This window comes from Myxine glutinosa, chromosome 3 (assembly GCF_964187855.1).
Source record: "Myxine glutinosa chromosome 3, kmMyxGlut1.1, whole genome shotgun sequence".
Taxonomy (NCBI): Eukaryota; Metazoa; Chordata; class Myxini; order Myxiniformes; family Myxinidae; genus Myxine; species Myxine glutinosa.
The window spans coordinates 171,559,802-171,582,550 of NC_136263.1; the positions used below are offsets into that span (position 1 = coordinate 171,559,802).

The window sequence follows — 22,749 nt, forward strand, 5'->3', positions numbered from 1 at the left end:
ATTATCACCGATGAATACACATAATCCAATCTTTAAAAAGAAAGTATCTATTATAAATGAGTTTTTAGATATTGTTAAAGAAATAATAAGGTCAAAATTATGGAATATACATACCCATTTTATATGAAATTAAACCTATCGCTAATATTACTTGTACATTTTGTAAAAATCAAAACTTATCTGATTTTGAAATAACTAACACAAATATTAAAACATGTTTGTGGTGTAATAACCAACAATTAAGTTTTAACACTAATATGACTTATAAAATGATTATAAGACAGTAAATATAATAGGAAAAAATATTTACAATAGAGTTTCTCATTTTCAAAAATGTATTACTCAATATCAAGGTAAACAATATTGTAAAATACCAGAAAAGGTTTATAACGATCTGAATGAAAAGTTTAAAGAATAGAGACTTTTGATCAACCATGAAGACGAGGTTATAAAATATTCCAATATCACGAAAACTCATGTCACCATGTTTCTAAAATAATTAAAATATACTAAACATTATGGTAATATTAATCTAATAAATGTAACATTAACCAAGAAGAAATTGGATGATATTTCTCATTTAGAACAAGTGCTAATTTCTGATTTTAAAACTTTATTAAAACTATACTATGAAAAATATGGTAAAGATAGGGCTGAAGCACAAGATAGAAATTTTTTTCTGAATATGCAATATTTATTATTTCAGTTATTGCATAAACATAATCATAAATGTAATCTTGAAGATTTTACTGGTTTAAAAACAATTTAATTGAGCGTAAACAATTTCATGATAAGATTTGTCATAACTTATTTAACACATTGGGGTGGGCATTTACACCAACATTTTAATTTTATTCATTTTATGTTGTGGGGAAAAAATAGATTTTTAGTTTAAAGAATTTTCTCTTATATAAAATGAACAATATGAGGACATATAAAAAGCGGGTCACAACATATTGTAATGTTTGTGATCGCGATTATAAAAACAATTATAAACAACACCTTCAATCCAACAAACACAAAGCCAAACTTTCACAGATGATGGCTCCACTTGAATAAGAAAAACCAAAAACATGGTATTGTGATGTTTGTAAACATGATTATAAAAGTGAGCGTAAAATACATCTTAAATCCCAAAAACACACACTCAAACTTTTACATATGGTAGCTACACCCGAACAAGAAACAAAATATTGTCGCATTTGTGATAAGACGGTCTTGAAGAGGAGCTTTCCTACTCATCTTAAATCACAAAAACACATAAAGTTGTTGGGGTACATGATTAAGGACTGTGATGGGGCATTTAATGGACATATTAAAATAAGGATTTTTAATTTACCACCCCCAGAACCAAAATCAATAGCTGAGGCGGTTGAAACAGTCAAACCCGCCGTTGAAAGCTATGTAAAGAATGTTTTGGATGAGATTAAACCCCTCAAAATTTTATTTGGGAGTAAAAATGGAATTGAAAAAAATCAAATACTGAAATAGGGGATCTTATTATAAAACGTTATACGAGAACAAAACCTTACTTTATCGCATCACTCCAGGGATTCTTATTAACGGACGTTTATGATAAACTTATAGAACAAGCAGAACAGGTGGATCCATTCGCTTGTGGGTAGTGGATTTACTATGACTAGAATACTTTTCATCGATATACATGTTCTAAAATCAAGCCCCGTAAAAGCTTCTTCTTATATTGAATTGCCGAAAAATATAATGCTTAAAAAGGCAATTATTAATACTCAAAATAAAGATCATAAATGTTTTCTATGGTCTATTCTTGCACGCTTACATCCCGCTGAACATCATGTTCAAAGGGTATCACATTATGAGAAATATGAAAATGAGTTAAATGTTGCTGGTTTACCATTTTCAATGTCCATGAAAGATATTCCTAAATTTGAGAAAATGAATAATCTATCTGTTAATGCTTATGGACTAACGTATAAAAACAAAGTTCAGGTTTTACAAACTTCTGATAACTATAAAAATGATGAAACTCATATTGACCTTCTATATTATAATTTGGAAGCAAATTCACATTATGCTTACATCAAAAATTTATCAAGATTAGTTTATTCACAAATAAACAAACATGAGACTAAAAAAAATACATCTGCAAGCGATGTCTCAACTTCTTTAATAGTCAAGAAAGATTAGACAAACACTTACAATACTGTGTTATACATAAATCCACCATAATTAATATGCCGGCAGAAGTTTCAATCATATCGTTTAAAGATTTTGATAAAACTATAAAACACCCATTCGTGATATATGCTGACTTTGAATGTGTTCTTGAAAAGATAAACGACACTTCTTCAAAAACAAACGAAACATCCACGAATAAATATCAAAAACATACTCCTTGTGGGTTTTGTTATTATATTAAATCATCTGTTGGTGACAAATACAACAAACAAGAACTTTATAGAGGAGAAGATGTGGCTTCTGAGTTTATAAAACGATTAGAAGAGGACTGTCTTCGCTTAAGAAAGATAATGAGATTAACCAATAAACCGATGAACCCCCTAACAAAAGAAGAAGAAACTGAATTTAAGCAACCAAATAGCATCTGTCATATCTGTGGGGAAAAAAACTTGATGGGAAGGAAAATACTGGGGGGCCAAAGGTTAGAGACCATTGTCATCTCACTGGGCAATATAGGGGTCCGGCTCATAATGAATGTAATCTTAATTATAAAACCCCCAATTTCATTCCGGTCTTTCTTCACAACAACGCCCATTATGATACACATCTATTTATTAAGGAGCTTTCAAAAACATATGGGAACATTTCAGCAATTCCTACCACAGATCAGGACTACATCTCTTTCACAAAAACAATATGTACAAAAATATGATTTAACAAAGAAAAAGGTAAAGATATATATATACGACCCACATCAGGTTTCTTGACTCATTTAAATTTATGGCAAGTCCATTATTTACACTGGCATCAAATATTAAAAACTTTACGTGTCTTTCAGAGTATATATCAGATAAAAAAGAAATTGAACTCTTATCACAAAAGGGAATATACCCATATGATTACATGGATTCATTTGAGAGATTTAAAGAAACACAACTTCCCCCTAAATAATGTTTCTATAACAAGTTAAATAAATGTCATATAACCGATAAAGAATATACTCAAGCACAAAATATTTGGAAAACGTTCAACATAAAGAACCTTGGCGAGTATCATGATTTGTATCTTAAAACCGACGTCTTACTAGTAGCCGACGTCTTTGAAACCTTTAGAACAGTTTGTCATAATAAACAGTCATATGGGCTAGATCCCGTCCACTACTACACAGCTCCCGGATTAGCTTGGAGTGCCATGCTAAAAATGACGAAACAGAAGCTGGATTTAATCAGTGATGTAGATATGCTTTTGGTGATAGAAGAGGCTAAAAGAGGAGGAATATCACAAGTATGTTCTAAGAGATATGCTAAGGCAAACAATAAGTTGCTTCTCGTCTCGGGAAGTCACGTGACGTCACGTCTCTTCAAAGCTGTGCATGCGCGCACGCTTTCGAAGTTAATAAGTAACTTTTCACAATTGTGTTTTTGTCGTAATACCGGCTTTACCACAGGTCGAAACTTTATCTTTCTTTCGGTGTGTATGTAACTATTGGTGTGTCTCTAATAGTATTCTTGGTGTTGGTTTTTCATACCTGTGTACAGAATCGTCGGTACAGTTCGTGTCGCATATTCTGACGCCAAGTGTAGGACTAGTAGTAGGAGGCTACCGTGTCTGACCTTGGCTTGAGGCTTTGTTTCTGTCCCAGCGGTTTCTTCGATTGCGCTCGCAATTCCTTTCGGTCTCTATTTTTCACGTTCCACGTTCGGTCTCTGTCTCTGTTTTCATCCCAACTCAAAAAAAAAATATATATATATATATATATTCCCTTCTCTGTTCTTATCCGTTTCGTTCTTATTTGTTCGTTCGTTTTTGACCACGTTGTTCGTGATCACGTGTTCACGTCATTAAAAAATGTTTCATCTGCCCCTGAAGAATGGTATTCTGTCATATACTATAACACCTTTTTCTTCTTCTTCTATAAAAGGATGCTTTCGACTTGCTCACCAAATCTATTCATTCCAAAAAAAAATTCCATCTCTTACAGCTACAGTGCCTCTTTCATTCATTCCCTAAACTCGCCAGAACTCCACCCATCCTTCAGCGTCCTCAAACGTATTTTTGACTCGAAGGTCGCAAGAAACTCATTTTGCAAGAAATGTTCGTTTCCCATTAGTCGTACATTTTTCAAAATCCAATCTCACCCCTCCCCTCCAAATCTTCCCCATCACCCATCCCTTTCAAATCTTCCCCCTTGCCCCTCCCCTCCAAATCTTCCCCATCACCCATCCCTTTCAGATCTCCCCCCTTGCCCCTTCCCTCCTAAACTCCCCCCACACCCCTCCCCTCTGAGACCCTCCCTCACTCCTCCCCTCCTAGACTCCCCTCTCACCCCTCCTCCTCAAAGCGTCCTCTCCGCTTCTTCCCCCTTCCAACTCTCACCTTCATCTCCCTCAACCTTCTGCCTCACTCTTCCCCCTCCTCAAACAACACCTCACTGCGCCTCACCCAATCACCATCAAACCTTTTGTCTGCCCCATTCTTCCCTTTCTCCGAGCTGTTCTGAAATCTCTGACACACCTTCAACAGCTCTCCCTACCTCTTCCTCCTCTTCCACATCATACCCTACAGCTCCCCCCCCCCTGTTCTGTATCCGATGCTCCCCCTTCCTCTTCTTTAACAGTATGGACCTCAAACATCCGGGGCCTTCGCTCAAACTTGACTGATCTCTCCATGCAGGTTGCTTCTGACAAACCAGACGTGATCTGCTTAACATAAACTTTCCTCCTTCATGATGTCTCTGATTCCTTGGTATCTCACCCAGGTTACTCCCTCCTCCGGTATGATAGACCTGAGCCTCGTCCTGGAGGGGGGGGGGGGGGGGTTGCTATCTTTATAAAAAACTCTCTTCCTCACTCGCCCTGCACTGCCCTCTCTCCACCTCACCCCCAGGAATACCTTTGGCTACGGCTTCCCCTTCGCTCCCACCTTTTGTTCATATGTGTGTTGTACCGTCCACCAAACAGTGATGACTCCATCTACATCTCGCTGTCTGATAACATGGACCAACTTCTATCTACCCATCCCAACTCTCTCTTCCTCATATGTGGTGATTTCAATTGTCACCATGCCAGTTGGCTGGGTGTGGGTACCTCTCTCACCAGCCATGGCTCTTCAGCAAAAGACTTCTGTGACTCACTGGGACTGACACAATCTGTCAATTTCCCGACCCGGATCTCAATCAACGGAGCATCTTCTCTTCTGGACTTGGTTATGACTAACTTCCCTGAAAATGTCTGCTGCTCTTCTTCTGCTCCAATCGGCTCATCTGATCATGTGCTTGTTAAAGTGGACATCTCTCTGACCATTCTCAGAGAGCCTCCTCAGCGTCGACGAGTCTGGCATTTCACTCAGGCCAACTGGCATGGTCTACAAGCACCCATCAATCATCTGGACTGGTCTCCCATCTCTACCGCCTCTGACATCAACTCATCCTGGGAATTCTTCCAAAGCAAATTGCTCTCTCTCATGCACAGATTTATCCCATCTCGTCTTCAGTTGTCATACCCTTCCTCCCGTCCATGGTACACGGAATCTTGTGGTGAGGCTGTTGCCCAGAAACAACTTGCTTTCGTCTCCTGGAAAGCAAATCAAAACGGAAGGAAATCTCATTTCCTTTCACAAAGCCCGAAACAAGTGTGTGTCCACCCTCAGGAGAGCCAGGAAACAATATCTCTCCGTTCTCAGGACAGAACTCTCTTATCTGTCTCCCTCTTCCAAATCCTGGTGGCGTCTGGTCAAATCTGTTTCTGGTGTTTGTTCCCCCTCCATCCCCTCCCTCACCTCAAACGGTCACACGGCTGACTCCGCGCATGAAAAAGCTGAATGCCTCAACTCTGTGTTTGCCTCTAAATGTTGTGTCCCAAACCCATCCCTCTCTGTACCCACCGTACCCAGTTGTACCCAGCTGCTCCTGGACTCTGTGTCCTTTCCTCCTGACAAGGTGGAAAAGTTTCTGTCAACCCTCGACTCTGATTCTGCAACTGGACCTGACGGCATCAGCCCACGGGTCCTAAAAGCTTGTTCTTCCGCTCTTTCACTCCCTCTCTCTGTTCTCTTCACACTCTCTTTTGCTCAAGGTCATCTGCCATCTGCTTGGAAATCTGCCAACATCACCGCTTTACACAAAAAATGTGCAAAAACAGATCCCAGCAACTACAGACCAATCAACCTTCTCTCAATTATCAGTAAAGTCATGGAATCCATCATTGCTTCAGATATGAAATCTTTCCTCTTCTCCAATGGCTTGATCTCTGATCATCAATTTGGTTTCAGACCTGGTCACTCTACTCTGGACATGCTGCTACTGCTTTCTCAGCAATGGATGGAGGTCCTCAATGCCAAACAGGAAATTAGAGCTGTCTCCCTTGACATATCACGTGCCTTCGATACGGTCTGGCACCCCGCTCTGCTCACCAAAATCTTCTCTGTTGGTATCCATGGAAATCTCCACGCATGGCTGGCGGACTTCCTCTCTAGTCGTAGTCAACGTGTGGCCCTGAATGGGTTTCTCTCATCTCCTCTTCCTGTTCAGGCTGGAGTTCCCCAAGGCAGTGTTCTGGGCCCTGTGCTTTTTCTGGTCTTCATCAATGATCTCTTCGACTCTCTTGAAAATCCTCTCTATCTCTTTGCTGATGACTCTACTCTCTGTCGCTCCATTCTTCATCCCTCAGATCGGCAGTCTGCAGCCTCCTCACTCTCTGCAGACCTGGACAAAATCACACACTGGGCAAACAAGTGGAACATGTCTTTCAATCCTGACAAATCTCACACTCTTACGATGTCTCTCCGAAAAGACCGACTGGACAACCCTCCCATCTACTTTCTGAATAATCCTCTCCAAGAAGTTCTGTCACTCAAACTTTTGGGTCTCACTATCTGCCATGATCTTTCCTGGGAAAACCACATTTCAAATCTGGCCTCCAAAGCCAGTTGCCGACTGGGCATCCTCCGTCGTGCGAAGTCCTCCCTTGGCACACCTGAGCTCCTCACCACGTACAAGGCTTTCATCCGCAGCTCAATGGAATACTGCTCTCCCCTCTGGGCTGGTGCTTCTGCCTCACACCTAGCTCGTCTTCACGCTGTTGAAAGCAAAGCATTCTGAATCATTGGAATCTCCCGCGATGAAGCTAACTCCAAGGGCCTCTCACTCACTCACCGCAGGCAGGTTGGTGGTCTTTCTGTCTTCTACCGACTCCTCTCTGGCCTTGCCCCCCAGGCTCTCTCTGGACTCTGTCCCGCAAATATTCCTACAGGTCGCACAAGATCTGCCTGCAACCCTCTTATGGTTAAACTGCCAAAATCAACTCTCTGCTCACCTTCACTCCTTCATTCCTCTTTTCTCCCGCCTCTGGAACAAACTCCCTCACTCTCTTCAATCCCACTCCACCCTCCAGGTCTTTAAAACAGCTGTTCACCACCATCTCTTATCTTCCCCCATCCAAAACCTTGATCTTTTCTATCCCCGATAATTTCACCCCAATTCCACTTTTTGAAATACCAAATTCTGTCCTGGAAGTCCTTGGTGTCCTTGTGTTTTATACTTCTCCCACCCCCCCCCCCTTCCCACGCCTCCTCCCCCCAAGCCCTCTCCCCCCCACACATCTCCCTGCTCTTAAATGTTGTGTGCTCTCAAGTGTTTGTGTGCTTCCCATTCTCTTGTCTTCCGCTCCCTCTTTTTATATATTTTGTTTGTCTGGTTGATTTGTTTGTGAAGTAAATGTCAGCTCTTTCACGAGCCTCGATTCAGTATACAAAAAAAAAAAAAAAAAGTATCTTCCTAATTATGATGATATGAAAGATAGTTCTCACCTGATGTATTACGATGCTAATAATTTGTACGGATGGGCTATGTCTCAAGCTCTACCTTATGGACGGCACAATGGGTTGAAGAGAAATATTACGAAAAGGTTTTACAAAACATAGGTACATCCTCACAAAAAGAATTGGCCGATTCGGAAGTTGGATATTATTTTGAGGTTGATTTGAAATATCCTGAAGAACTCCATAATAAACACGACGGTCTACCAAATGCCCCTACCAAAGAATGTCCGAAAGAAGAATGGCTAAGTGATTATCAACGAACATTTAATACAATGGGCAAACCAACAGAAAAATTACTTACTACATTATATGATAAAGAAAATTATGTTTTACACCAAAAGAACTTGAAGCAATATGTATTGGCAGGATTGATAGTAAAGAAAGTCCATAGAGTTATACAGTTTAACCAAAGTGATTGGATGAAGGAGTATATTGATTTTAATACTCAAAGGAGAACCGAAGCAAAAACCGATTTTAAGAAAGACTTTTATAAATTGATGAATAATTCTGTATTTGGAAAGACGATGGAAAATCTTACGAATAGAGAAAACATAAGACTTACTACATCTTTAGAGCAAGCAGCAAAATTAATTAATAAACCTAGTTTTCAAAGAGAAGTGGTGTTTTCAGAGAACTTTGTTGCTATTCATTTGCAAAAAGAGAGTATTAAAATGGATAAACCTATTTATATAGGAAGGACTGTTCTTGATTTATCAAAATTACTAATGTATGATTACCTTTTCAATAACTTGAAGAAGAAATATCAAAATAATGTTTCTCTACTTTATACGGATACGGATAGTTTCATTTTAGAAATTAAAACGGAAGATGTTTATTCAGATATGCTTGAGGATAGTGACTCATATGATACGAGCAATTATAAGCCAACTGATAAGTTGTTTTCCTCAAAGAATAAAAAGGTTATTGGAAAGTTTCAGAATGAATTAGGAGGAAAGGTAATGACTGAATATGTTGGATTGAGAGCTTTATGCTTATAAATATATTGATGATAATAATATGGAAAGATGTGATAAGAAGTTAAAAGGAATAAAGAAAGGTGATATCAAAGAAGAAATAGAGTTTGAACATTGTTATAATAGTTTAACTTTAAAGAAAGAGGAGTTTAGAAAAATGAATACGATAAGAAGTTATGCACATCAATTATATATGGATGAGGTGAACAAGAAAGCTCTTGAGGCTTATGATGATAAAAGGTTTATTTTAAACAATGGAATTGATTGTTGCTCTAATGGGAACATGTACATAATTAAAAACTAAATTAATCTAATAATAAAAATGAGATTGTATCAAGTGCAAAAAGAAAACCAAAACTAAAAATATATTGTATGATATAAATAAAGCGAATAGAGTTTATGAAAAGGGAGAATGTGTAATATGCGGGACTAAAAAGTGTCGATTCATCTCATCTAAAAGTGAAGGTGATATACAAAAATTTGTATCAGGTAGTAGGTTTACAACAACGGGGATTCCAGGGGAACTTCCAGGGTATTTCTTCTGTGGTCTATTTCTTCTGTGGTCTATTTCTCTTTCTATTTCTTCTGCAGAACTCCCGGTGTATCCGAACTACCGTTCGGAACTACCGAACATCTACCAGGGTATTCCTTCTGTGGTCCAGGAACAAACTTAGATGAAAGATTAGATGAGGAGGGCAACCCCAAACCTTGGTCTAAACCTAAAAACAGGGTTGATGAGGTGTGTATGAAGCATGACTGATTATGGTAATACCACCACGTTGGACAAAAAACATGAAGCTGATAGAGAAATGCTGTATAATTTGTCTCTGATCCGAAATCCAACGTTGACAGAGAAAGTTGATAGGTTTATCGTGAAGAAGATGATAGGCGCTAAATTGAGATTAGGGCTTGGAATTGCCCTTCCAAAAAAAACTACTAAACTCCAAGGATGATATTAAACCCGAGGAAGGGGCCATTTTAGCTAATGAGTTACACAAACCAATAACCACAAAGTTTAAACGAAGGAAGGTTTATTCCAAAGATGTAGATTACATCTGGTCTGCTGATTTAATTGAACTAAATAATGATAAGGGGTACAAGTATGCCTTAACCGTTATTGATTTGAGGAGTAGATTTGCCTGGGTTGTTCCCCTGAAAAACAAGAGGGGTAATACTCTGATGTTAGCCTTCCAGCAGATATTTAATCAAAGTAAAAGGAAACCAAAGAAGCTATGGAAATGAGGGGACGGAGTTCTACAATAGCATATTTATGAAATTTCTTAAAGAGAATGGTATTACATTATACAGTACATTTAATGAAGGAAAAGCAGTTGTTATTGAACGTTTTAATCGCACTTTGAAAGAGAGACTATATAAAAAAAATTCACACAAGTCAGTTCTCAACAATGGGTGTCGGTAATTCAAGATATTGTTAACAATTACGATAATGCGGTACATTCGTCTACTGAAGAAAAACCATCAGAAACAGTTACAAAATTAGAATATGAAAAGAAGGTTAATTTGAGAAAACCAAAGTTCAAAGTTGGCGATGTTGTAAGAATATACAGATGGAAAAGTCATTTTGAGAAGGGTTATACAAAGAGATGGACTAACAAACTTTTTAAAATCGTTGGGGTAACGGATACAGTACCTTGGACTTATAAGTTATATGATTTACATGGAGAAGAAATCTTGGGGTCATTTTATTCACAAGAGTTACAAAAGAATAAACTTAGTGAATAAATTATTTTTTAAAGTTTTTTTTTTTTTTTTTTTTTTTGTATACAAGATCGAGGCTCGTGAAAGAGCGAACATTAATCACACAGAAAGACAAACCGACACATAAAACATATAACATGGGGAGCGGTAGACAAGATGGGGGGAGAGGGGGAGGAACACAAACACAACATCTGAGAGCAGGGACATCGAGAGATCTGTGGGAGGGAGAGGGCTTTGGGGGGGGGGGGAGGGGGGGGGGGATTGATTTTTAGTATCAAGAAACATTGCATTATTAAAATAAGTAATGCTTTTTTACGCTCGATCAAAACATTCAAACAAGTTTAAAGCCCTGTTTGAATTGTTATATAACTAGGGCATGCCCGTACTATATATATATCTAAAATTATATCCCCCCCCCTCTATTTACATGAAATGGTTTGGTCCATTCGCAAAGCCAAAGCGAACGGCTTGCGAGTACGGTGACAATCCCCCCCCTCTATTTACATGAAATGGTTTGGTCCATTCGCAAAGCCAAAGCGAACGGCTTGCGAGTACGGTGACAATCCCCCCCCCCCCCCCCTCTATTTACATGAAATGGTTTGGTCCAAAGCGAACGGCTTGCGGAGTTTGGTAAAGAAATCGCCATAGCTCGGTAACTACTTCTCCGATTAATATGAAACCTTGAAAAGGCACATCCTCGGGTCCCCAGCAATATACCTGGCAAGTTTCAAGTATATCGGACCCGTGGTTGTCGAGAAACAGCGGTCACAGACAAACAAACACACAGACACACAGACACACAGACACACAGACACACAGACACACACACACACACACAGAGATTACTGGAATTATAGATAGATAACATGAATACCGTTTGTTTCACGATACCTTCCGAAGGTTTACATCTTGAAACGTATACGACGCAAAACATACTGATCAAATTTCTATTACCCCACGATTGTTTCGAGGAATATTATTACAACCATACGGATATACTTCACATTGGACTTGGATTATACATCACACAGTTTTTCAAATGTATCAAAAACAAAGCAGAGCTCGTTTTTAAAATGGAAACACCCCTTGAATTTATTGTTGATGTGAAGTCATTGGTCGATAATTCTCGCATGTGGCTTGGGATTAATATAAAATCTGTTCAAAATATAATTCCCGTAAATATTCAAACGTATCAAACGGTTCCAACCCCTATTTCACCATCAAGTTTTAATTCACTTTGTCAATCATTTAAAACGCCAACCATAGAAATAAAATGTAGTAATAATACTCAATCTTTTATTTTTGAGATGGCACATATGGTAAAAAAGATTGTTTCTTTCACTAATTCAGAAACAGAAATAGAGGAGGTTGAGGAGGGGCTAACTAATAAATCAGATTATCACGGTTATTTTAAATCAGAACAATTTACGCGTATTGGGAAACTTGGTTCTATTTTGAGTAATCCTAATGCAATTCATACAGAAATGAATGAGAATAATATCCCCAAACCATTATTTTTATGTTGTAATAGCGTTATAGGCACGGTAAAAATGTTTATTGACCAAATTGAAGATAATTAATAATTTTTTTGTATTAAAATGGCAAGAAAACTACTTCAGGAGAATTTTAATTTTTGTATTCAAGGATACTTTCAAGAAAAGGGAGCAACATTTTTAATTCCTTATGAATTGGAACACAAACAGGGAAAGTTTGTAATTAAGGATTGGCCATATACAGATATTGTAAAACCCACAACTAGAGACCTGCTTAAAATATTAAATAAAAATGAACTTCTCAAAGTTATGAAATATAAACGTCTTTTAGAAGATGTCAACAAATCCTATTGGTACCCTATTGTGAGGAAAATAATTATAAATACAAGAATAGCTCAAAATCCAGATGAATATATGTATAATGTGCTCTGGGGAGATGCTCTAAGGGTAAAAAGGGATGAGGAAGAGAGGGAGAAGGAGGAAAAGGAGAAAAAGGAGAAGGAGGAGAGGGATAAGGAGGAGAAGGAGGAAAAGGACAGGGAGGAATGGAAGACGATGAAGGAGGAATTGGAGAAGATGAAGGGGGAATTGGAGAAGATGAAGGTGGAGGAAACAAAGAAAGCAGAGGTGGGGACAATAGAAGTGGGAGAAGAAGAGAAGAGGGAAGAGGAGGCGTTGGGAGAGATTAAAGCAACAGTAAGAGATGTAGCAGGAGTAACAGGGATTGTAGGAGTAACAGGGATAACAAAGGAAGGGGTAGTAGGAGTAGCAGGGGTAACAGAGGAAGGGGTAGCAGGGATAGTAGGAGTAGCAGGGACAGCAAAGGAAGAGGAGGAAGTAAGATCAACAATAGAAGGGGTGATAAGAGCGGCAAGGGATGAGGAGGAAAGGAAAACAGGGGAAGTAGCAGAAAAGGAAAAATGGGAAGCAATAAGAGCAAGGTTGGAAGCAAGGAGAGCAAGGGAAATAAGGGAAGCAAAAGCAAGGGAAGAGGAGAAGAGCGAAGCAGAAGCAAGGGAAGAGGAGAAGAGGGAAGCAGAAGCAAGGAAAGAGGAGAAGAGGGTAGCAGAGGAAATAAGGTTAGCAAAAGCAAAGAGAGAGGTAATGAGGTCACTTTATATAATACCAATATAGAGCTTATTAAATAAAAATAATTTGAAATTATTTAATTTCAAATTAAATAACCATTTATGTTTTTGAAATATACATGAGATTAATACTATGACAGGTAATACCATTCCATCTTCCCGCCGCCAAATCTGATTGTATTCCCCGACTTTGTATAGTTACCCAGTTGTCTTGACTCTTTGTCATACAAACCATCGCTATGCTACCATATAAGTTTATATTTCCAAACTCATGTATTAGCTGGCTACTAATTGTGTTTCCACATACCGCATTATGGTCACCAAGGGGGTAATATTCTTCTTTACGGGACCAAATAAAATCTTGTAGGTCTTCCAAGTTTATTGAAAAGAACCAATTATACCCTAAATCGGGCATATCATACCCCCATTTATCAATTACCATATTAACAATATCCCCCTCTTTATAAAGTTTGATTGTAAGTGGTACATTAAATTTAATACGAAAAGGTGTATGATCTGGAGAACCGGCGTTGTGACTGTAATTTCTACTTGTTTGTCATAACGTGCCGTTTTCTCTTGGGATATATATTGTAATACATCACCCAATCTCACCAAGTCATTCTTAGCCGTGGGACATGGATAATTGATTAATTTATGATTATTTTTCATATTAAGATTTTTAGTTATATCATATTTCTGTCGTTCAACTTGTGCCTTTGTATAATAATTTGATTAATCAACAGTCACCTCTTGGGATCCCCTAAAGATAGAACCGTCTTTTCCAACCTAGGTCATTTTAAATAAGAGTAAAAATAATATCAGAAAACTTCATTATTGTTGAGGTGAAATAATACGTATAAACATAATTGACCACAACATTTAGAATTTACTTCTTGGACTTGAAACGTTTGACAAACACTCTCCCCCTTCGGTAGGAATTTAATTACTTCAAGAGGTGGTGGAAGCCTATAGCTATCAAAATAGTATTTATCCCCGCCATTATAAATACAAGTCCAATGAGATCCATTCCCACTATTATCTTCTAAATTCATTATAATATTATTTGTGTTTTTGGACAACATTGGTAATTCATTCCTCATACCAATACTTACGTTATTGAGGTTTAGTTGTTTACAATATTTACCGAGTTCTGTATTTGACGTTGTATTCTTTCCAAAATGTTGAAACCACTCCTCCATTATATTTTTCGAAAATAAATTTTCTTTTTTTATTTATGAGAAAGATATAATCCATTACCTCTTTTAGTTAGTTTTACACCTACCTGTGCGATGGAAGAAAGCATATCTCCGACTAACGATCTCGCCCTATCAGGTAGACTTTCAAGCCTTTCAGCAAAATCTACAATTACACGCTTCCACGAACTTCTTTCTCCAACGCCTTGTTATGTCTTTCCAATTATTTTTGGGCTGCTCGTTGAGCTTTCCTTTCGTTTGCGGCTTTTACCACTGCTGAAATACCACCTGCCCCCGCTGTACCTACAGCACCGGCAAATAAGGGGATTAGAGCTAGAAGGGGAAGAAATCCTGCATTTATTTACTTTAGTGAATATTTTTTCAACATAGGTTTTGAAATTTTAAAACTAAGCAAACCAGCGCTATTTCGTTTTTCCTCCTGTACTTTTGTGAGCAAAACACTAATTCCCATATCACCCTTTCTTTGAATTGTACGAACATTAATCATACAAGGGTTTTTGATTTTGGATACATTTTTACATTTGGATACATTTTGGATATTTTTTTGATTTTAGACCCTGGTGTTGGGTTAGCGGCTAGGGTGCCGGCTTAGGATCCAAGGATCCTGGGTTCGAATCCCGGGCCGATTGCCGAATTAACGCCAGGGGGGTTGACTCAGCCTGTCATCCTTCCGAGGTCGGCTAATTGAGTACCAGTTCACTGGTAATTCCCTGCTTGTCGTTAAAGGCGGCAAAAAGGGTTGGCGTCAGGAAGGGCATCCGGCCGTAAAACATTGCTTCAAAAAGGGGACCGAAAAACAACAACAACCACGGTTCCCGAAAAAGGCCAACCCCCGCTTTGCGGGGACAAATGGCCTCTAAAGGTGGTTATTTTTTTTTATATATATACAAGACGATCGTTTATCACGATTGATTTGATTAATATATACGTCAGTTGTTACTTTACTCATTTTATTATGAAAAGATTTTTTTTTTCCTAGTTATTACCTATGTGATATTAGTCATAACACCATTATCCGTATTGATCTGTAGTTCTGTTTCTTCCAAGAGTAAACAATATGCATCAACTTCTTCATTCTCTTCTCTTTTGATGTATAGGGAAGTATCCACTCTATTAGACCTTATAGCTTCCTTTTGGGCGTTCAGGTCAATCGCGTAGATTGTATATAGGTTTTTAAACGACGCCATATCCAAAATGGGATCCATATTACCATTGCTTTCACACACCTTTTGGTAAGACTTGTAGGCTTCGGCATAATCATTATTTTCCCAATTAATTTCCAATCTATCTCGTGGGTAAAATGTTCCATCTCGAGAAACCGGAAGTTGTTTTACGTTAGCATTATCACACAACGCGTTATTCTTATCAGTACCAGTATCTCCATCGGGTTTCTTAAAAATGAGCCACAGGTATCGAGGTTTTCCTTTGAGAACACCCAACTTCCACGTGTAAGTGGTTTGGGTAAGTTTAATGTGTTGACATCTTCTTTTAAGGTATGATACATTTAACGGGGTCTTTGAGTAAAGTCTTCTATTCAACATCTCTTCCGTTTTAAGACTAGGAGTATATTCACGGATATACCAACACAGATCATTAATAACAAATTTATTGTTAGCAGCGAGAGTATTAGCAATCCCAAAAAACAATCTATTTTCATTAACATTCCTGTGTAGTTGAAATCTAATTTTAAGGCCGTACAAAACTTTATCATAGTCACAAAATCAAAATATACCTTTAAGGGGTACAGCTATGGTAAAACTATTCTCTGTTTTGTATAACCTTTGAGTAACCTTTGTATAACCTTTGTATAACCTTCCTTTGAGTATAACCGTGATCGTCGGTTGTCCCCTTTTCTATATTGGGGATAAAGCCTTCGGCAGACCCTTTACCCCATCTATCACCATGCGAATATAATGTGAATTTCATCATTTCAGATGTAGCAGAGGCATAATCAACCGCTTCCACTTCTTGCGTTCCAATATACAAACGGACATTATCAAACATTTTCCAGAAGAAATCATTTATGAGTGTAACGTTTGTGTCATTTGCATTCTTATTGAATTTAAATTTACATAACAAGAAACTATCGGCTACGTTCAAGTAAGTTTGTTGATAATTATTTATCTCAAAACTTTTTGTTCCATTTGTATTCCAATCTGTTCCTGTTATGGCATTTACCTTGTAAAAATCCTCTTTTTTAGTTGAGTTTGAGATGATAATAGTATCATCCAAATCATACATATTGTCAATCGCCTCCATTCTTTATATATAACAATAAAAAAATATAATAAATAAATTTATTATATTTACGTGTAATACTAATAAAATATTTAAAACTTTTGAAACCCCGACCCAATCATTTCAATCATTCTTCGTCGTTCTTGTGGAGTTAGTTCAGTTTTACCTTTTTTAATTTCTTTGATCGCTTGTAATTTATGAGACTCCTTTTGAGCGTCATTTATACTCTTTACAGCACCCGCTACATTTCCCATGGCAGAAGCGGTTGAACCAATTAGGTCTTTATGTTTAAGAATAGTTGAACCGATACCCATTAGAGTATCAATTAGCCCAACTCCTTTATTTCTAAATTGATCTCCTACACCACACGTTCTCTTGTAGGCTTATAGTATCCTCTACCAAGAAACATACCTCCCCCCTTTTACTGTAGTATGGTGAAAGATACATACCCTGGCCCTTATAGTGCGGCGAAAGATACATACCTTCCCCAATCCCATTCCCAGCTGTTTTACTAACGTCATTCGCATCTTTCGTAATGCCTTCATATTTTCTGAACTCATGTTTTCTTACAACAACCATCTTGTTTTTATTCTAAGTACAATAAAAAAACTTTTAACATTTTAGTTATAATTTTTCCAATTTAACCGCTTTGATTTTTCGTTCTAGTCGTGAATAATTAGTGTCCGGCGGCCAAAACAACTTTTCAAAACATAATTTATCTTTCATTGAAAATTTTGACGGAATTAAAAATTCTCCGCTCGACGTTAACATAATCTCTCCTCTTTCCTGAGTAAATACAAGACCTATTTTTCCAAATGCTAACTCTTGATAAGTTTTCTTTTTATCTTGATCACTCGTGTTAAAACTACATTCTAGAAAAAACGGTTGGACGTTCATTTATTAATTAGTTTAGTTATTATATAATTTTTCCAATTATTTGTTGAAGAACTTCACGTAGCTGATCTACAGTTGATTGTTGAACAACTTCACGTCGGTGAATTCTGATGGATATAATTTCACCATTGAAAGACACCATATGGTGATCCTGATCGGTTATCTTAAAATTTACTTTAGAAATGGTTTTTCCTGACACGGGCAAATAGGTGAGATTCTTTGGCTCCATATTGAATTTATAACCTATTGGAGTTGAATAAGCGCTGAATGAAAATATTGTATTTGTTTTTACTCCATCGTCATAAGCACCATCAACCAAATCACAGTGAATTAATATTGAATTTATACCTGAGGATATGTCAACGACGTTATCACTGACAAACGTATTATTATCCTCAAGCTTTTTTGTGGAGAAATCTAACATCTCGCGGAATGAATTATCAATTGTGAAATCTATTTTATAATTATTTTTAAGTCCAATAGTTGATTTTGATGGATGTTTTTGAGTATCTATTTTGATATTTTTTGGTTCATCACCTTTTTATTTCATAACGCGAGAAATTTCTGAACATAGTACAGGTATCTCGTAAGCTCCGGGGGGTACTTCTATAGTTTTATATCCAGTTCCCGGATCATAACTAAACTTGTTATTCTTTTCTGTGATATTAAACAAGGTATTATAGGCTTCCATAGACAATAGCGCCGCTTCATATTATTTTGTGGGATCAAGTTGTATCGGGTGTGGAAATGAAGCCGTGTGATCGCTCGTTGTAAAATCAAATCTAAGAGTTGTGTTTCTCATTTTATTGTATGTGAGATAAAAGATCTTTGTATTGACATTTATTAATTATTTTCCTATTCATCAACTGATCTAAAATGGCTGATATTTCATTAAAACAATTGTTGTTTCCCACCTCCTTACTACCTAGCAACAGTAATAGTTTATCAACTAATTGTGATGAGTCACTCGGAAGAAAACTAACACCTGAGCCTGAACTCAATCCAAGATTATTTAAAGCATTAAGAATATATTTTTCTTTCTCATTTTTCTTACCTTTACCCCTAATATACCCCCAGTAATCAATCGCGTTTAGCAACTCAATATACTCTCTATCTTCCTCTCTTTCCATATCAAGTGGAGCATCAAAATATTTTGAATCACTGAGTCTGGCGTTTCTATGCCCGGTGTGTGTGAGAAGACACATTAATCTGGGGGTGAATTTAACATTTGGGTGAGTTTCACTCAAAAACATTAGCTCATCATTAAATACCCATACCTCCTCATTGACAAGATAAAACGCTGTCGGTTCTTCTTTTTCTGATGGAATGAGACCCGTTTTGGTTAATGTACCCCTTTTATACTCATTTTTTCTCAGAGCATTCGCAACATAATTAGAAAGTTTATTTGCCTCCTCAAAGTGTCGGACTAACTCTTCATCATCAGATGTTGATGCTCCTATATCTCTAAGCTCTTGCTCTGTCATTTGACTAAAATATTTTATAATTTGAAGTTTTTTGGGAGTATATTCTATCGTAGGATGTTGAAATGAAACCACCCTTTGTTCGGTAGATTTTAAAAGAGGTTTAAAAAACGTCTCTTGTTTTCTTTCAAATACGTCTTCACCTCATAGCTTTTGTCTCCGTTTCTTCCTTATTCCCTCCTGTTGTTTAACAACTTTTAAAAGTAATTGTTGATGTTCCTTAAATTTTCTTGCTCGTTCTTCAGCATTCATTTTATTTATGCAAATAAATTATTAGTTATGATATCATCTTCTTTAACAACAATATATTTATATTTTTCAGTCGTATGTTTCATATGGCCCTCAAATTCCTTTTTACTACATAATGTAGAACAATTATCCCTCCAAAAATTGGTTATATCTAATGCATTTAGTTTGAATAAAATAAAAGTATTAGCATTGTTTCTTATTGAGCGACGAGGGAGTTGAAACTGTGATTGACTGAGATAAATACAATTACAAGAAGAATGTCTCCCCCTTGTATAGTAGCTGTCCATAACCGTTTGATTTTTCTCATTAACACAATCATCAAAGATAACGAGGTTCTTTTTTGTTTCATCTAAATATTGGGGTGAAGGTATATCATCCGTATTTACAGTGAGAGTACAAGTTGTGGTTGTAGGTGATGTGGGGTTTTGATATATTTTTCCATTTTTGTGGAGTATCACAAAATAGTTGTATTACATCTTCAATGTTGTGCTCATTTAGTTTGTGTTGGAGCTTAAATAACCCAATTATATCTTATTTTTGAAGACCTGCATTAAAACCTTGTGATAGTAGTTGGTACTCTGGTTGAAAACTTGACTTTGTTAAAATTATTAAATTTTCATAATCTAAAATTTTTGGGGTAAGGAGAATCTTTAAAAGCAAACAGGTTTTCTCACATCCGCTTGAACCGACTATTAGACATCTTAACGAATTTGGGAGGTTTTTATGATTATTAAATTTTATCTTACTTTCCCAAACGGGTAAAAAATCATCCATTTTATGTAAGGCTGAAAATATATAGCAGGTAATCATTCATCCTGCGTGCTGTTATCCCTATTTGTTTTATAATTGTGTATACATACTAGAAGTGATTCAACCAACCACCTAATTGTGTTAAATATATCTCGAAATATTTTGAAAATGGATTCGTCCATTTTATGTGGCCCAACAAAAAAGTTTTTCTCAAATATTTTAAAGGAAGTATAACATAAATGTTATATATCTATAATTTTAACCGCAACTTCCCCACAACCTATCGTATAAATTTAATTATACATTTTTTCATATTATTTTACCTATGTTGTGTCGTTAGTACTATCATCGTTAAACATACACGTCGCTGCCGCCCCAGTAAATTTATTTTGGGATGTAAGATTATTAATATTAATCATTAGTTTGTTTGTTTTCCTAAATAGCTCTTGAACAACTACATTATTTACCTTCAATTGAATGGACGGACCCACACCACCGATAAAAAATATTTGATATCTCAATAGCGCAGATAACTTTACAGTTCACACCCATCAATTCCTCCGATTTGATGCGATGATCTTCGATGCATGATTCTTCTGTGATTTTGTTATCACCTATCACCTCCGAGGTGCTTAGGGAGCAGGTGAGAGGTGGCTCTGACACACCTCTGACCAGCTGATCAAGTTACCAATGCTGGAAGCATCACAGTTGATGTCAGGTGTCTTTCTGGTCCTGACAGAGGAGTCCCCCAGCTGAGTGCCTGGGTCCCCCTCTCTCCTGATGGCCAGGATTCTCTCCACCCCCTCAGTCCTCTCCTTCTGATCCTCAGAGCACAGCAGTGTTTGGAGGATGGCTTCACTGTGGGCATACCAAGAAGATCTTCTCACAGTCGGCATCACAAGGTCCAGCACCTCCTTCCTCTGGGACTTGAGGTAATGCAGCTGAAACAAGATGTGCCTAGGCCCTTCGATCCAGGAGTGCTTGACTTTCACGTTGAACCAACATGGATAATACACTCCAATGATGAATTCCACAATGAATTGCAGATTCTTCTGGTTCTTTCCTTTCAGTCCATGCTTTGACACCCAGAGCCTGAGAAGTCTGTTCGCTGTGGTGAGCCAGCGGCTGTGGTTTACTGGTCCAATCTCCACTAGAGCCAGCCTTGCAGGAAGCACTCCATCCCTGATTGCACAGACAATTTTATAGCCATAGTGTTGATCAGTTGAGAGATCTTCAATGGCCTTGTCAGACAGCTTGATCAGTGGAGGGCCAACAAAGATCCGGGTGAAGTTTGGATTGATATCCAAGTCTGTAGCAGAAGCAAGGAGCTTTCCTATTGGCCCGGAAAATGTGTTGTCTGACAGAGTAGGGCCATCAAGGTGAACAATGAGATTGCACAGGGGAAGTTCACCAGTGTGCAGGTTGCACACCAACCAGACCAGCTTTCTCCCCAGGTGCAGCTCCAGCTTCCGCATTACTCCAGCTTTCACACCAGTGTTGACATTTGTTGAGTCTCCTCCAATGGCCCACAAGGTCTTATCAAAACTCTTCTCTTTCAGCCAGGCAAACAGGACCTTAGCAATCTGCTCCGCATGCGACTCCTCTTTAGTTGCTTTCTCTGGGGTAAAGTGGAACAGATAGGCTCACTAACACTACCAGGCTCACTAACAACACTATAGTGTTCTTCCTTGATCTTTGCAGGAAAAGATTGGTCACTGCCCTCAGCTTCCATCATCACATTGGTCAGGTCAATCCGCCCATCAAAGAGGATGCAGGAGATCCCCCCCTCCTCCCTGCACTTCTCATCAAACTCTTCCCCCAGCTCTGTCATCAACTTCTCCTGTGCTCTATTGACGCTGCAGCATTTTCCTCCTTGCTCCTTCTCCTTTTCTCTGCATTCTTTTTCTTTTCCTGCCTTTCCAATGTCCTCACCTGTCTCTTGTGCTCTGGCACATCAGGGCTCCCCATTTGGTGGGGTCCTTTACTTCCAACCTTCTCTTTCTGTCCCTTGATGTAGGCAAGATCTTTCACAGGAATCATTTTCTCTCTGCTGCAGGAACAGTTAATGTGGTCTTGGATCACACAGCCCTCACCGGCCTCACAGCCTCCCCCCTCACAACTGGTAATCTGACACGTGCAAGTCAAAATATCAAATAACTTGTCTAACTTGACAATGAACCTCTCTTTGGCATCAATTTTGCCCTTCCCAAGAGAAAACTTCACTGCCTGATTCCAGACCTCCTTGAGCTTGGACATGATGGTCACCTTTTCATTGATAACAGGAGGCTTGAAAAGAGCATTAGCTTTGCTCCACTGACAAATCAGACCAGGGTAGATGTCAGACACGAGCTGGTCCACTGGGTAGTTCCTCCTGTCATCTTCACTTTGCTCCCTCAAGTAGATGCCATACCTCAGGATATCCCTCACAGTTGGCAGTTCAGACACCAACAGCTCCTGCCCAGTGCCAACAAGATTACTTAACTGAGAACTTGATTTCATCCTTGTTCTGACTTGAGCCATTTTTTAGTAGTTCACACTGAAATAAAAACAATAATACACAGGTAAGTATCCACTACAGACAGATATTAAGGTATTACACAGGTATTACAGAAAACCGTCAAAATATTCACTTCACAGGTCACTATTTTCCTTCACATGTAACTCAGGCTAGCAAT

General features: G+C 38.0%; 1 protein-coding gene across 1 annotated transcript in view; it reads right to left on the reverse strand.

The window, feature by feature from the left end:
• LOC137423055 (cytochrome P450 7B1) overlaps positions 1-22,749 on the reverse strand; it is a 177,137-nt gene that overhangs the window by 1,310 nt on the left and 153,078 nt on the right. The window lies entirely within an intron of this gene.